Below are 10,520 nucleotides of genomic sequence, written 5' to 3' on the forward strand. Positions count from 1 at the left end.
ATGTGGACTGGAGATTAAATTTTCCAGCGGCCCTGATTATATTCTCCTTAGAGATATTATGATTAATTTCATTGTGTAATTTACCATTAAGACCAAAACAAATCTTAATAATCTACTTGTATGATGGATTTCTTGTCATAACAGGGTCAATGCTGAAGTTTGTTACTAAGTGTGACACGGAGCCAGCGCCCAGTACGTCACATGGGCCATCAAGCACCATGTCTACTGAAGCAGCCTCACCCAGCACGTCACCCGTCACACATCAAAACATACCTCCGCTCATCCATGGCGCCAGAACGCTTGAGTGGCCTGGCTATCATAAGCATCAAGTCAGAAGTGGCACAGCAGCTGTCATGTGACGACCTCATTGATGACTTTGCATCCAGAAAATGCAGACGTGTGCATCTGTAAAAGGCTTGTTCCATTGTTAACAGAGGCTGTTCATTTGATTTGTTCCTACTAATGAAGGAAACTTAAATGGCATTTCGTGATACAGTCATTTTGTAATGGGGAGGCCTCAAAATAAAATTCTGCTTAGGGCCCCAATTTGGCCAGGGACGGCCCTGGGTGTGAGCATGATTATTAACAAGTCCTCCTGTGTCCTTCACTCTGCATGTTTTTAAACAAACAGTTTAGTTTCACTTTCATTTGCAAAGAAAAATCAGCGATAAAGTAAATTTAACAATATTTAAACATAAACAGACAGTTTGTCATTAGGTAGACTTCAATGTTTTATATAAAGACAGTTTTAAATAATGAAGGCTCAGCAGGAAGTTCACCACCTCTGTGTCGTCACACTGTTAAAGTTTGTCCCGGTTACCGACGGAGTAAAAGACTCAAATCAAAACCAGCTGCTGGTTATAATTGGACTCGGAGGTATTTGGTTTGAATATATTGACTCATACAAATAATATGAATATAGGCTACATGTATTTTAAACGTAATGTTGTCCCGTAAACACATCATGGGAGCATCTGTTGCACAAAGAAAACAGAAAGTCTAATCTGCGTGTTTAAGAAAACAGAAAATAAAAATGAACATAAAATTCACTTTTGAGTCAGTAGAAGCTCAACATCAATCTCATCTTTAAACAAAGAGAAATTGTTTTTCAGCGTGTTATAAACCCAAAATGAACAAAATTAATTCAAACATATTCAAACCTGTTGGATCGTTGTGGAAGTCTACCGAGGACTCTGATGGGTCAGTCTGATAAAAAGAGAAAAGCAGATCCCCAGATCACCTGTAATACAAAGGTGTGTTCTTCTTCTTCTTCTTTGGATTTTATTGGCAGCTGGCATCCAAAAAGTTGCATTACTGCCATCTGCTGGATTTAACTATTACTCACATTCCTAAATCCTGCTCAATAAACCTGTTCTCAAGAGATATTTAAACAAGCATCTTCCTTTCCCTCTCTCCCCTCACTCCAAAATACTTTTGAAGGTCCCTCTCTCTCCATTTCTGACATCATGTTCTGTCTATGTGCTACATACTTTCTACATTTAATAACTACATGTTCAACTGTTTCTGCTAGATTGCATATCTCACAAAAACCGGATGAATGTTTTCCACTGATATGTAGAGTGCTGTTTAAATTACTGTGACCAATTCTTAACCTGGACATTACGACCTCCTCTCTTCTGTTGCTCCCTCTGTATTTTACGTTATCTATTTCCCTCTGAATTGAATATAAATGTCTTCCCTTTGTCTGATTGTTCCAATATTGTTGCCATTCCTGTTTAATTTTACTCCATGTGACTCGTTTCCCCTCTGACTTAAATAATCTGATGTTAATATCAATCCTCTCTTTCTTTACGGCTTCCTTTGCCAACCTGTCCACCTTTTCATTTCCTGCTATGCCTGAATGTGCTGGAACCATCATGAACATCACATCTGTCCCCTGTTTAACCACCTGGGAATGTGTAAATATGATTTCATACAATAAATCTTGACGACTGTGAGATGATCCTGATTGAATACTGTATAAAGCGCTGACTGAATCACTGCATATCAGCACTTTCCTTCCTTTAATTTGCTCAACACATTCTAATGCAACTAAAATGGCGTATCTCCATATCTCTGTTCTATGTGTTCATAGAATTCACTAACTAAATCAACATTTATTTTTCTTTCCTTTATCTTTAGTAACTCCAAGTCTACTTGAGCTGTCTCAAGCATCCACATTGGAACTGGTGGCCATAAAACAGTTGGACTGATATCCTTGTCATATACTCCCATATCTCTCGCCACTCTATCCCCTATCCATCCAAAACTGGACTTAATTGTTCTCTCTTTTTCCCAGCAATCCTTTAACACTGATTTTGTTGGGTGACTATCTCCATGTCCTCTCAAGTTCAGCCAATAATTTGCTAATAGCTGTTTCCTCCTTAAACATAGTGGCATCTCTCCTACTTCTACCTGAAGTGCACATATTGGAGATGATTTCACTGCCCCAATACATATCCTGAGCCTGTGCCTGAATCATTTCTAACTTTGCAAGTGTTGTCTTTGCTGCAGATCCATATACCACACTCCCATACTCAATCCTAGTTCTAATTAACGCCACATATATATATTTTAAGGCAGCAACATCAGCTCCCCAATCCATTCCTACAAGACATCTCATTACATTTATTACTTTATTGCATTTATCAACAATATTCCTTATGTGTTCCTTCCATGTCAACCGGACATCAAAAAATACCCCTAAAAAACTAAATGAGTGAACTCGTTCTAGCTTATTTCCATACAATGTCAACCCAATAATCTTCCCAATTTTCTTTCGAGAAAAGAACATGATCTTTGTTTTTTCCACAGAAAATTTAAATCCCCACTTTAATCCCCACTTCTCAACTAAACTGATCCCTTTCTGAATTTTATTTACAATAAAGTGTATATTCTTTCCTTTTTTCCACAATGCTCCATCGTCCGCAAACAATGATCTTCCTATATCTGTTGGGATATTATCAAATATATCATTGATCATAATTGAAAATAAAATCTCACTTATCACACTTCCCTGTGGTGTTCCATTCTCTACATACTTTTTAGATATTTCATCACCTATTTTTACTTGAATCGATCTCTTGTTCAGAAAATCCATTATCCAATTAAAAATCCTTCCCTTGACTCCCATGAGATGTAACTTAATCAAAAGTCCCTCTATCCAAAGCATATCATATGCTTTCTCAACATCAAAAAATACTGCAACTACTGTTTCTTTTGTAACCTGAGCTTTTCTTACGTCTTCTAAGCTTACCACCGGATCCATAGTTCCTCGCCCTTTTCTAAACCCACTCTGATATTCTGCCATCATCCCTCTTTTCTCTAGATAGTACACCATTCTTTCATTTACCATGCGCTCCATCAGTTTACAAACATGTGATGTTAAGGCGATTGGCCTGTAGTTTGCTGCATTGCTTGGATCTTTTCCTGGTTTCCTTATAGGAACAATCACTGCCTCCTTCCATCTGATTGGCAACCTCGCTTCCTCCCATACCTTATTATACAACATTAACAATCTGCTAAGTGCCTCTGTACTTAAAAGCTTAAACATGATATAAAATATCTCATCTTTCCCTGGAGCACTCATTCCAGACTTAGCCAATGATTTTGTTAGCTCTCCCATTGTAAAAGGTAGACCACTCTGAATACAATGACGTCAAAATAGAGGTATCAGAAAAATTCTTCCCCAAAAAGCCCCACAAAGTCTTCAGACCAACCACATCGTACTAAGCTAGATTTAATAAAAAATAAATAAATAGTTTGACACAGTGACAGTTGATAAGAGGTAAACAGTGCAGAATTACTTTGCAAAAAACTGAATCTGAAAATGTGAATTATGACATCATCAGACAATAAATGATGAATGAAAGAAGTTGTAAAGTGAATTTGAGGTACATATTTCATGCTCATTGTTAAGTGTAACCTCAGATCAGTCACTGAATTTTAAAAATGTCTGCCATGTTGGTGGATGCACAGGTTGGCATTTTGATAAAACTTAGATGAAAAACGTCTAATAATAATTCCACATCTCACTGTTTTCTTTGTGATTGATTTGAAAATTTCAAAATCCAAAAGTCTTCAAAAATCTTCTTCTAATGATTTGTTGAAAAGATAAATAATCTGCTCAGCGCTCCATCATTCAGTTCCTCTTCTCTGCTGAGTCGTCTAATGTCGACTGTTTTCTGTTTCAGCTCATCTCCCTTCTCTTCTTTACTCAAAGCTTCTTCTTCACGTGGAGTTCAATCACATGTTTTGGTTTAATATTTCTCTTCTTAAGTTTCTTCTTCAGACTCCATACTAACATCTCCCTCTTCCTCATCCTGGTACTGTTTTATCTTTTGGAGAAAATCATGTTTCTTCACTGTTTTCTTCCAAAGCCTTATAATCTCTACCTCTCTCCTGGTCCTCATTGCTCTCTTGTGTTTGTTGTGGTTTGATCCTCCATGTGACATGTTGAGGTTTATCATTCTATAACTCCTCCTCTTCCTGCAGTTCCTCTTGACACTCAGCTCCTCTCTCTCTGATCTCTTCATTAATGGCTGAATGATGCAGCATCGCCTTCCCCTCCTCTTTTGAATCCTGTTTGTATGTTTAATTTATTCTTTAGAGTTTCATTTTCAGCTCCTTCATCAGTTTCTGACCCCTCATCCCCTCCTTCTCTATCCTCTACTTTTACCTCCTCTGTGACTCTTCCACCTGGTTTAGTAGATATTTTTCTGCGTTCAGCTGCTTGTCTGATTCTTTCTTCTCGTCCCCTATGATGTTTGCTTTGTGTTTCAATGACCTCTTCTTGATTTTCATTACTGTCCGCTCCTTTGTAAGTGTCCCCTGCCTTCTCTTCTGTTGTTTTAGTGAGGGTACTTTGGTTTTCTTCTTGTTTTCTTTTTCCTCTATCCTCAGGTTCTGTCTGACTCCTCTCCTGTTTCCTGTCTTCTAAAAGGAGGTCTAAAAATATTTCCAGCCAACTTTTCTCCAATAATAGAAGGGGGGGGCAGATCAAACAGGAATGCCTGCTGTTGTCATGGTGATATCGGATGTTGTCTGTCAGTTTGTGCAGGCACAATCAGGAAAAAAAGTCCTGAAGTCGGGGAATCGGCTCGTAGCTCTGCTCTCACTGTGCGACAGGGGCGTGTCAAGAGGGGCGGCATGGGCCCCCCTAGAAATCTGATTGGCCACCCCAGGAGCCATTTCAAAAATCCTTAACTGTGATTGGATATTAGCCCTGTCAGAGGCGGGACTTATATTAAAACTGACTATTAGGGCTTTTTTTAATCTTTAAATATCAATATATCATATCTTCTTTTGTTTACACTTTAAACTGTAAATAAAAACTTTGCACATCTATTTCTTAAAACAGGTACTGTCAATGTGTTGGGACCAAAACATTACCAAATAATGGGTGGCTGTGGCTCAGTTAGTAGAGTCTTTGCCTTTAATCTAAAAGGTCAAGGGTTCAATCCCCAACTGGGCAACATGTCCAGTGTGTCTTTGGGCAAGACACTTAATACCCTCTGCTTCAGTGTTGGTGTATGACTGGATTAGTGTTGTACTTATAGCTTCCGTCAGGTGTTTTGCATTGTCTGAGCAACAAAACATTTGATGGAACCTGCAAATTTAAAAAACTGCTCAAATTTGCTTTAAATCAATCTCATTGGTTGAAAAATAAAATTTGGTTCATGGTTTTTCAGGGAGGAGTTGGTGTTGGGTCCTGAGTTTAAACAAGTTTAGAACAACTGGTCTAGATATAGACCATATATGTCGCTTTGGATAAAAACATCTGCTAAGTGAATTTTAACATTGTAATAATTGCATTTTTGCAAGTTAGACTTTGCAGGAGCATACAATTTTAAATTGTGGTTTTGAACATAAATCTTATTTTTTTGTCAATAATGTTATAACGTCTATATTATTGGTGAGGTTTGAGAAGATACAAATTTATATTTGTGTGTGCTTGTCTGCATATCACTCTTTATGCCACCCCTGCATAGGTTAGTGCCCCAGGTGGGCCACCCCAGTCAAAAAAGTCTGGACACGCCCCTGCTCTGCGAGTGTGTGCAGTCGAACGACCAAAATATCAAACATGCCAGAAGATCATCAGACCAGTCAGCAGCTGTTTGGACAGAGTTTGGACGTTGTGCTTCAGTGTATGTAAGACGCACATTCGGGCTGAAAAGCCAGAAATCAAAATCAGTCGTACGACTACAAAATGTGGTCTAAATTGACCTGAAATCGTAAAGTGTACACCAAGTTTAAGGGGAGATAATATACTTATTGACAAAGGTGGTGTCATTCTCTTGGATGTTGTACGTCATGCATAGACGAAAAGACAACCTGATAATATAAAAGCTCCAGCCACAACACTCCACCACAGAGACATACGAACACAAAAACTGTTTTTGAATCCACAAATACTTGAATGTAAAAGAATGCAAAGTAAGTCAAAACTGAACGACTACTCAGTCCTAAAAAATAACCTCATCAATATATCATCAAACATCCGCAACCTGGAGTCTTACAATCAGAAGACTGACAGTTTGTCACTTACTGAATTTCTTTAGTCTCCGTCTCCACACAACAAAGATGATCGCAGGAATGAACAGCAAAGCAGCACAGCCAATCACAGCGCTGATAACAACAGTGGTGGGGAACATGAAGAGATGATCTGAAATTGCAAAACAGAATTATTTTCATATTTACTATTCAGCTCAGTGATCACATAAATAATTAATGCCTTATATTTACCTGGAATAGTGAGGTGCTTCTCTCTGGTCTGGTTGATCTTCCTCTGTGTGACTCTACAGGTGAACTTCCTCCCATGTCTCTTCTCCACAGTCACTCTGCTGCTGACAGTGTAGAGACCATCAGGACCTCTGACTGTCTCAGTGGGTTCAGCAGAGAGGAGGTTTCCCTCGCCGTCCATCAAACTATCTCTGGCTCTGGATACCAATCTGCAGACTCACACTCTAACAACACTCCATTGTTGTTTTTGGTCATCTGAACAACAGGTGAGGAGACAGAACCTGTAGAGGAGAGAAGTTTCAGAAGTTTGTAAAAGTTTTGTTCTTTATTTTAATAAAAAATAAACAAAAGACATGAAAGTGCACTTTACATTGAGGTCACAATATTCATCATTAACTAGCGGCATATTGGCACGCAAGTACAGAACTACCACATCATCGCATCTTGTTTATTTCTTCTTGAGGTGGTTGAGTTTGGCTCAAATATACCCTAAGATAGTAAAAAAGAAAGGGGTGTCGATCCCCCGCCCACCATTACCCCCCAAAAAAGTTGTTTTATGCTCAACAAGTATTTGTATTATATTATGGAGATTCATTTGCGTACCACCAGAGGGAGCCCACGTATCACTGTGAGATCCACTGAATTAGAGCAACCTGTCAGACAAAGTGTGTCCCCATGATTGGATGTGGTTTAGTAGAGGAAAAAATGTGTCATCAGTTTCACGTTTTTATGTCCCATAACTCATAAATAACTCATATGTCCTGCATTAGCTTTGATATGATCATTAAGACGAGGTCCTCAGCTTGAACGGACAGAAGTCTTGACTGGTCGAGTATGATATTTACAATCAATTATCACCTCTACTAAATACTTGACTAATGTTTAGAAGTTACCAAACTTGTCCACTTACCTACAACAAGCTGAACAGAAGAGGCTTTTGACAATGCAGGCATGACACATTTGTATCCTCCCTCATCAGAGACTTTAACTTTGGAGAGTTTCAGTGAGATGTTTCCCTTCTCCAGCTCATCGATGAACACTGATGTTCTTCCCCTGAAGGACGGATGTTTTTCAGTCTCCAGTTCTTCACCTTGACGCCACAAAAGGATAAATCTGGGGTTCAGGTCAGGTCTCGCCCACTCAAGAAACATGTAGAAAGCATTCATGACGGGGTCCAGGTGACATGGCAGAATAACGTCTTCACCCACCAATGAAACTACTGGCTGAGATGGAACGATCACCTCAGACTGAGCTGAAAATAAACAAAAAAGCAGGGACTTGATTTTCATTCCTAACTAAAATGCCTCAGTAATACTTTTAAGACAGCCATGTAGTGGTATTTAGGGCCATACTGTATATTCATTTAAACATGTATAGACCTATTTTACATGTTTACTTTAGTCTGAATGTTTGTATGTACCTCTACATGAGTGTAACAGGGCGAGGAAGACAACAGCATGGACAGCGGGGTCAGTGGAGGCACCAAACTGACTGCTGAGGGGTTGTCTATTTGTCACATGAAGCATCATGGAGTTCTGCAAGCAGAAATCAGTTTGAATGAACATAAATGAGGATGATAATACTGAAAAATACGTACAATATGTCAATGTTCAGTTTGGGATGATGAAGATATTTTCCTGTAAACATGATTTTGAAAGGATGACATGTTTAATATAGAAAATAACCGTCTCAAGTCTCAAGTACTCCAACTCTAAAATATTGTTAAATGACCATTACATCAATCTGAAAATCTGTGAATGGAATCCAAAATCCCAAAAAGAACATTTGGATTTGTAGTGAGTGACTAATGGGATACAGGTCCTTTGCACAATGTTGTTAAGCCACATTTCACGTTTGTGTTCAAGATTTTAAACATACTCACTTGTCGTGAACATATGTTGGCATTTTTGTGAAATTTCAAACATGTTTTACTCTTAGTATAATGATTAACACATCCCTCTGTGTCCTTTAGTGAACAAACACTTAAGTTTCATTTTCATTTGCAGCACAAAAAAAGAGGGATAATGTGGATTTAACAGCTTTTTTAAAACGACAACTAACTGTTTTAAAATAGTTAAACGCTTCCTAAAATGCTAATTTAAATAAAAACAACTCACTATCATTTAACCATCACTCAAACCTTATTGAAACAGCAGGGATTTGATTTGCAGAAATGTCTCAATTCCCAACAGACATTCGCTTTAAAAACTGAAAACAAGCTGCTGGTAATAGTCGGAGGTTTCTGGATTAAACATAGATTTAAGAAATACAAATAGTATGATTACTTTAAATATAACCACATACCTTCTGTGATTACATGCAGGGATGGCATTTGTTGCACAGAGAAAACCAAATCCTACATTGTTTTCACAAGACAAAAGTCAGTTTTGTTTTCCAGTATTAAGTCAAGACAAAAACAATAAATTCAAACTTACAGCAACAAATATGTATACCTGTTCGACGTCTGTGGAAATCCAAGAGGGCTCTGCACGTTCAAAGTCCGATAAAACCTGATAAACAGATCTCCATGGTCACCTGTAATGAAAAAGGTGTGTTAAAGTTTTATCAGCCTGATAAGCTTCAGTGACTGTTAAATGTGAGATGAGGCTGCTTAGCCTTTTTGTGTAACATCTGAGATTCAAATGCAGTGTCTTTTAAATCAAAATTCACTTACAGTAGAAAGGGAGGTCTCTTCTGTAACTAGAGTGGTTCCAAAAGTGGGGGTCAGGACCCCCCGCAAGGGTAGGAGGGGGGTTCTTCAAAGAATAGTTGCAGGGGCGTGTCCAGACTTTCTACCTGGGGTGGCCCAACAGGGGGACTGACTTATGCAGGGATGGCCTGAAGTTCATGTGCACATTTAAGATATGAAGTGCTTTTATTTACCCATTCTGTCTGCACTTAATTCTTCAAGGACTCAAACAAACATGTACGTCCAGTGACAATTTAAAGTATTTTAAAATTAGCAAAAACAATTCTGCATACTGAAAACTATGAGCTGCATGCAGTCTGAATAATTGTTAAATAAGTCCCAGCTTTGATCAGGCAAATTGCCAATCATATTTAAGGATTTTGGGGTGTGCAATAAGATTTCAAGGTCAGGCCCATGCCAACCCTGGCAAACCCCCCCTCTTGAGACGCACCTCAATATTGGATGCCAATGGCTGCCTTCTAAGGCCTGGCACACACTAAAAGATTTTTAAAATCTTAAACTATTTTGAAAATGTGAGAGAACCCACACATGTCGACAATCATTACAGACTAACATGATGGTCAAGTTAAATGTGGCTAGCTGTAAGCTGGTACATCCATTACGGTTAACATTTTGTCTGATTGTGGTTTTGTTTTACAGACACGTTGTATAAACACTCATGTTGTTGCCACAAATCAACAAGTTGGTCCTACATTTATGATGTCCATCTAACTGTAGACTTCACGTTTGCTGTCGTCGCCATGGTTATGTTTGTTGTGCTTCCTGATTCAGTCAGCTTGCTTCCTGATTGCCTGTTGTTCTGTTACACTTGACAATCCACAGAGTCTGTGCTCGGCTGTCCTCTGTGTTTTCTCCTCACAACAAGACTACTGATCATATATAATATGATTTTAAATTGGGGCGGCCCCGATCGTCTTCCGTGAAGACGTACATTTCAGGTGGTTTGTTTTGTTGTTGTCAACTGGAGAACTGTTGAAACAAATGTCACAATAAATATGTGTCTGGCTGAGATGTTCATTTTCTACAATACGCTCCAAGAAGTTTTGTCATGTCCTTCTTATCCAAAATA

The 10,520-nt window shown here is 38.6% G+C and overlaps 1 protein-coding gene and 1 pseudogene across 4 annotated transcripts in view; one reads left to right on the forward strand and one right to left on the reverse strand.

The window, feature by feature from the left end:
- Window positions 1-10,520, forward strand: part of LOC114918112 (uncharacterized) — a 38,987-nt gene that overhangs the window by 19,186 nt on the left and 9,281 nt on the right. The window lies entirely within an intron of this gene.
- LOC114918264 (butyrophilin subfamily 1 member A1-like) lies at window positions 3,724-9,249 on the reverse strand (annotated as a pseudogene).

This window comes from Labrus bergylta, chromosome 2 (genome assembly GCF_963930695.1).
Source record: "Labrus bergylta chromosome 2, fLabBer1.1, whole genome shotgun sequence".
NCBI classification, from domain to species: domain Eukaryota; kingdom Metazoa; phylum Chordata; class Actinopteri; order Labriformes; family Labridae; genus Labrus; species Labrus bergylta.